At 33.3% G+C, this 6,327-nt stretch overlaps 1 non-coding gene across 1 annotated transcript; it reads right to left on the reverse strand.

The window, feature by feature from the left end:
- Positions 1-2,734: 2,734 nt before the first annotated feature.
- On the reverse strand, positions 2,735-2,806 carry TRNAP-UGG (transfer RNA proline (anticodon UGG)). The gene has a single exon. It is a non-coding gene; the product is annotated as a tRNA-Pro (tRNA).
- Positions 2,807-6,327: the final 3,521 nt, after the last annotated feature.

The raw sequence follows: 6,327 nt of genomic DNA on the forward strand, positions 1-6,327 counted from the left end.
CTGTACCAATCGCATGCAAAGAGAGCACTCTACCATCTTAGCTACGTCCCCACAATTCTTACATAACAAAACCCAAAACTGCCCGTCATCAATAATAGTGAAAAGGAAAAAATATTTCTGCTCATTACGTCACAAATAAGGTAAAATTGAATAGAAATAAAATATTAATAACGAATAGTTTCTTTAGGAGATGCACTCTACCATCTTAGCTACATCCCTATAATTCTTGGGTAACAAAACCCAAAACTACCCGTCATCAATAATAGTGAAAATGAAATTTCGGCTCATTATGTCAAAAATAAGGAAACTTGAATAGAAATAAAATATTAATAACCTATAGTTTCTTTAGGAGATGCAGGGTATCATTCCCCATACCTCTCATATGCTAAGCGAACGCTCTACCATATGAGCTGTATCCCAATGATTCTTACATCACAAAATTCTAAATGTCTCGTCATCAATAATAGTGAAAATGAAAAGCTATTTTTGCTCATTATGTCATAAATAAGAAAATATTGAAAAGAAATAATACATTTAATAATCGATAGTCTTCCTTTAGAGATGCGGGGTATCAATCCCGGCACCTCTCACATGCTAAGCGAGCTCTCTACCATATCATTATGTCATAAATATGAAAATATTGAAAAGAAATAATACGTTTAATAATCAATAGTCTTCCTTTAGAGTGCGGGGTATTAATCCCCGCACCTCTCAAATGTTAAGCGAGCGCTCTACTATATGAGCTATATCCCCGCAATTATCCTTGCTCATTATGTCGAAATAAGAAAAAATTAACAAGAAATAATATATTTAGTAATCAATTCATTTGGAGAAGGTATCGATCCCGTACTTCTCACATGGGAAACTCTACCATCTGAGCTACATCCCCACGATTCTTACATCAGAAAATCCAAAACGCCCCGTCATCAATAATTGTGAAAATGAAAAAATATCTCGGCTCATTATGTCATAAATAAGGAAAGATTGAGTAGAAATATAATATTAATAACAATTAGTTTCTTTTTTAGATGTGGGGTATCGATTCCCGTACCTCTTGCATGCAAAGAAAGCATTCTACCATCTAAACTACATCCCGAAAATTATTACATCACAAAACCCTAAACGTCACGTCATCAATAAAAGTGAAAATGAAAAACTATCTCTCCTCATTAGGTTATAAATAAGGAAAGATTTAATAGAAATAAAATATTAATAACAAATAATTTTTTTTTTTTGGAGATGTGGTGTATCGACCCATATACCTTTTAGTGCACTAAATAATCTTACCTACATCCCCACAATTCTTACACCACAAAACCCTAATCCTCTCGTCATCAATAATAGTTAAAATGAAAAACTACCTTTGCTCGTTATGTCATAAATAAGATTAATAATTGATGATTTTCATTTGGAGATGCATGATAGCGATCCTTGTACCTCTCGCATCCAAAGCAAGCACTCTACCATTTAAGCTACATCCATACAATTCTTACATCACAAAACCTTTAAACTTCCCATCATCAATAATAGTGAAAATGAAAAAATCTATCTACTCATTATGTTGTAAATAAGGAAAGATTGAATAAAAATAAAATATTAATAACAAATAGTTACTTTTGGAGATGCGGGGTATTGATCCTCGTGGATCTTGCATGCAAAGAGTGCACTTTACCATCTTAGCTACATCCCAACAATTCTTACATGACAAAACCCTAAACGTCCCATCATCAACAATAGTAAAAATGAAAACTATCCCTGCTCATTATGAAATAAGAAAAAATTGAAATAGAAATAGAATATTTGGTAGTAGGATTCCTTTGGAGATGCATGGTATCGATTCTCGAACTTCTCACATGCGAAGCGAGTGCACTACCATCTGAGCTACGTCCCCACAATTCTTATGTCATAAAATCCTAAACCTACCATCTGATAATAGTGAAAATAAAAAAATATCTCTGCTCAATATGTCAAAATAAGAAAAGATTGAATAGAAATAAAACAATCTGAGCTACATTCCCGCATGCAAAGTGATCGCTATACCATCTGAATCCACAAAACTTTAAATTCATCAATAATAGTGAAAACGAAAAAATATCTCTGCTCATTATGTCATAATAAAGGAAATATTGAATAAAAATAAAATATTAATAACATATAGTTTCTTCTAGAGATGCAAATGTAAAGTATCGATCCCCGTACCTCTCGCATGCAAAGTGAGTGCTCTACCATCTGAGCTACATCCCCACAATTCTTATGTCACAAAATCCTAAATGTCTTGTCATCAATAATAGTGAAAATGAAAAAATATCGCGGCTCATTATGCCATAAATAAGGAAAAAATGAATAGAAATAAAGTAGTAATAATAGTGAAAAAAGAAGAAACATCGCTACTCAACATGTCATGACTAAGGAAAAATTGAAAAGAAATAACATACTTAATAATGGATAGTATTATTTTGGAGATGCGGGGTGTCGATCTTCGTACCTCTCACATGCAAAGCAAGCACTCTACCATCTGAGCTACATCCCCACAATTCTCATGTCACAAAACCCTAAACGTCTCGTCATCAATAACATGTCCAAAATTAGAAAAATTAGGTATAATTTATGAATCATTTCGACATAGAATGCATTGTTATTATTTAGATTATTTTAAGCTTATCATTCACAATTTATAACTTGTGTCATTTTATTGTATTTATTTACTTCGTTTAATTCTACAATCTCTCTTGAAGGGGCATTTCGAGAATCGAACTCGAGACCTCTCGCACCCAAAGCGAGAATCATACCACTAGACCAAATGCCCTTGTTATGCCATTTAAAACGTATGTATAAATCCTTGGGCCTAGGTATTAAGGTCATATTTTGTCGTATTGCAGGAAACACATGAAGTTCTCGATGTACTTGAACTGAAGCCTTGGATGTAGAATGTGTCTTGGAGAACAAAACAAGAACATAATAAGAACAAAGAGCTTTCTACTAGATCTGCTTAAGATTTGGATAGGCATACTTACCAAAAGTGGAAAACATGAAATGATATTAAGAGCATTATCATTATAATTTTAATCGCCTTAATTTTTGTTTTTCTTCTTTTTTTTTTTCTTTATTTCCTAAGATGGTAAGTATAATACGAACAACAAGTTTATATAAATATGAAGTCTTTCAATATGAAAAGATTTAGACATAGGGGCATTTGAGGTTGCACCATAAGTGAGGGTCGTACCACTAAACCAAATGCCTTTTATTAAATACCTAATATTTAGCTTCTACTCAGATATATTTTTCTGAGTGGTTGGACGGCTATAAAATGAAAAGTTTGTTTCCTTTGTTGGGTTGTTGGTTTATTTTATAACCCTTCTATATTATAACAATTCAATATTTTATAACCCTTAGTTTCATTTATGACAAACTCATATGAAACATACTGGCATTAGTAGTACTAAGAGTTGGAATCTATAAGCATTTCATGAACTTAAGTGCAAACCATGCTTCTTTAAAGATGAGAAGAACTTTAGTTAAGTAATGGAAACTTTAAATTACTTCACGTGGAGCTTCAATTACTCTATGCTAGTTACAATCTTTAGGATTGACTAATTGGACACAAGTTCATGGATTTAGGAAAATTTTTGTGCAATTATCAACTACAACTTATGTTTTCAAATTTTTAGGTCATAATTTAGGTAGTTGGTGTTATGAGTCGTAAACTTGTTTTTTACATAATATGGATTTAGTTGAACTGTTATTCCGATGAGATGGACAAAGAAATTGTCTTTGAAATGACTAATAGACCTAGGTTCATCGTTGTTGTCTTCTAACTGTGATTTTGCAAAAAGCTTAACTAATATAAACTATCATCCGACAAGATCTTTAAGGTAAATCAAGAATATACCCTACACATCATTCAAGATGGCAATAAAATGGAGTTAAATTGAACCCACTTTAGTTTCATGTTTGGTGTGTTCAAGATAAAGCATAATTGTATTTATGATATTGAGCTTGGGGTCTATAAGAATTTAATGATCATAAGAGAAATTCCTGTCTTATTAGAGGAGACCAAATTTATTTAAGGTACTAGGAGTTCAACATGGCTTAAGAGTTGCGTGGGTGCTCATTTTATCCATGTTCTCCACTTCCTCCGATTTCCTCCTCTTCCTCCATCACATTCTTTATTTCTCTTCCCATTTCTCAATCTCCAACTCATTCTTTCTTCATCCCTAACCAATGCCGATTTGAATAAAGAAGGAGAAAAAGAAAGAGAGTGAAGGAAGTCGGTATGGATTTAGCTTTGGAACTAGAAATCGATGAGTATGATCTAACGAACATCAATACAAAAAATTTAGTGACTTTTCTTTGGACCAACTAGGTAAGTGGTGTTACTATTCGCTTGGTTGGATGAATTGTATGAGGTATTAACAACGCGTGCTCCGTAACCCCTCCACGTGTCGTACTTTGTGAGTGTTTGACATATATTATGTTCTGTTATGCTGTAACACGAGTTCAAATGAAGATTAATTTCTCAACTTTTTTTTTTTTAAGTTCAAATTTTTAGGAATTTATTGAGAGATTAGACCAAATTTAAATATGATATGGAAGAAAAAAATAGTTACAAATATTAAAAAAAAAAACTCATTAAAAGTATAAAAGAAAATAATAAAAAATAGAAAAATCCGTCGAAATTAATGCTAGGGTAAATTTTTCATTTTGATCCATCTTTCCTAGGTAGGGGATAGTAAGATCGCTAATTAGAGTTCAATAAAGAGGAAAAATAAAGAAAGAAAAAAAAAAGGGCGAAAAAGAATAATATAACTAGAGTTCAATAAAGAGTTGTTTGATATCAAAGCAGCCGAATTTTAGATTATACATATTTTTTCTTAAGATAAAGAGTCGTATATCTCTATGACTCAGCTCAATGACACGTCTCGCCGTGATCAAGTAAGCAGTCTAACCCTATTTTAAAGTATATGATATGTTGTAAAACTTATATGAATTTATTGTATGTTTTGAGTTTTGTGATAGTTATAAAATGTCCTCGGACATTAAAGAGTGAATGTTAACCATATAAGAGAATAATGGATCACAGTTATAGTGTCAAGATATGCTGAGGAGGAAAAGAGTGGTCGTGAGATATCTCACTAGCCTTAGGACAACAGAGAGTTGTCGCTGCAGAGTGCGATACATTTAACCAATGGAATTTTGGTACTAGAAATGATGAAACTCGAGATGGTCCCCAAACGTCTATATGGACCATTCCCAATCGCACTTTCTTTAGTTCTCTAGTAGCCTTTGTGAAGCTAACTCGTCTATATTTTTCCATAAGGCAGCTCTCAGAAACACCCATATCAATATATTTTAAGCCTTCTAAAACTCCATTAGCAGCCATCATCTTCATTTCTTTGACGCTCATATGTGCAAGTAGCCTTTGTGAAGCTAACTCGTCTATATTTTTCCATAAGGCAGCTCTCAGAAACACCCATATCAATATATTTTAAGCCTTCTAAAACTCCATTAGCAGCCATCATCTTCATTTCTTTGACGCTCATATGTGCAAGTCTATTGACATTACTGTAGGATGTATAAACATGGTTGCTGTTACTACGAGTTGTGTATAGGGTTCACCCTACAGTGGTGTATTGGGTTCCAGATTTTGTGTCATGCTACCACCATGACACCTTTCACAATCTTCCCCAAACTCTTTCGAAACTTGGCTCCAAAACCTGTGCTATCCAACTGACCAATAGAGATCAAATTCTTCTTGAGATCAGGAATATATTTGATATCCTATAATGTCCACTCATTTCCTGCTAGAGTTTGTATGCAGACATCTCTCTTCCCTTCAATCTCCAACGTTTTGTTGTCGGCAAGATACACCTTCCCAAAATTTCCTTATTTGAAATTTTGAAACAATTCCTTACATGAAGATAAATGAAACGAAGCAACTGAATCTAAAATCCAGAATTCAATTGGGCTGTTCACGCTAAGAATTAGAGCATCCTTAGTATCTTTTGCTGAATAGATAGAATCATTGTCATCTTCAAATTTGTGATTTTGTTTTTCTTCAATTTTGTACCATATGTCCGAAAGTGTCATTTTTCTCCATATTTGGTTTGTTTGGCGATTTTTTTCGATTCCTTGATTTTGATCGCCCATGTTTGTTTGGGCTCTTTGATTTACTTCTTTCGCTTCGATCAACACTGGGAACATCGCCTGATGAATCTCCATTTTCCATTTGGGAATACTTTCGCTAACTCTCGAATTTCATCAAACTTCAGTTTATCAAATCCTCGTGAACTGTTGATTGTAGCAACAACAGTATACCACTACTCGGGT

The sequence above is a fragment of the Cucurbita pepo genome, chromosome 3 (assembly GCF_057944985.1).
Source record: "Cucurbita pepo subsp. pepo isolate OVF chromosome 3, ASM5794498v1, whole genome shotgun sequence".
NCBI classification, from domain to species: Eukaryota; Viridiplantae; Streptophyta; class Magnoliopsida; order Cucurbitales; family Cucurbitaceae; genus Cucurbita; species Cucurbita pepo.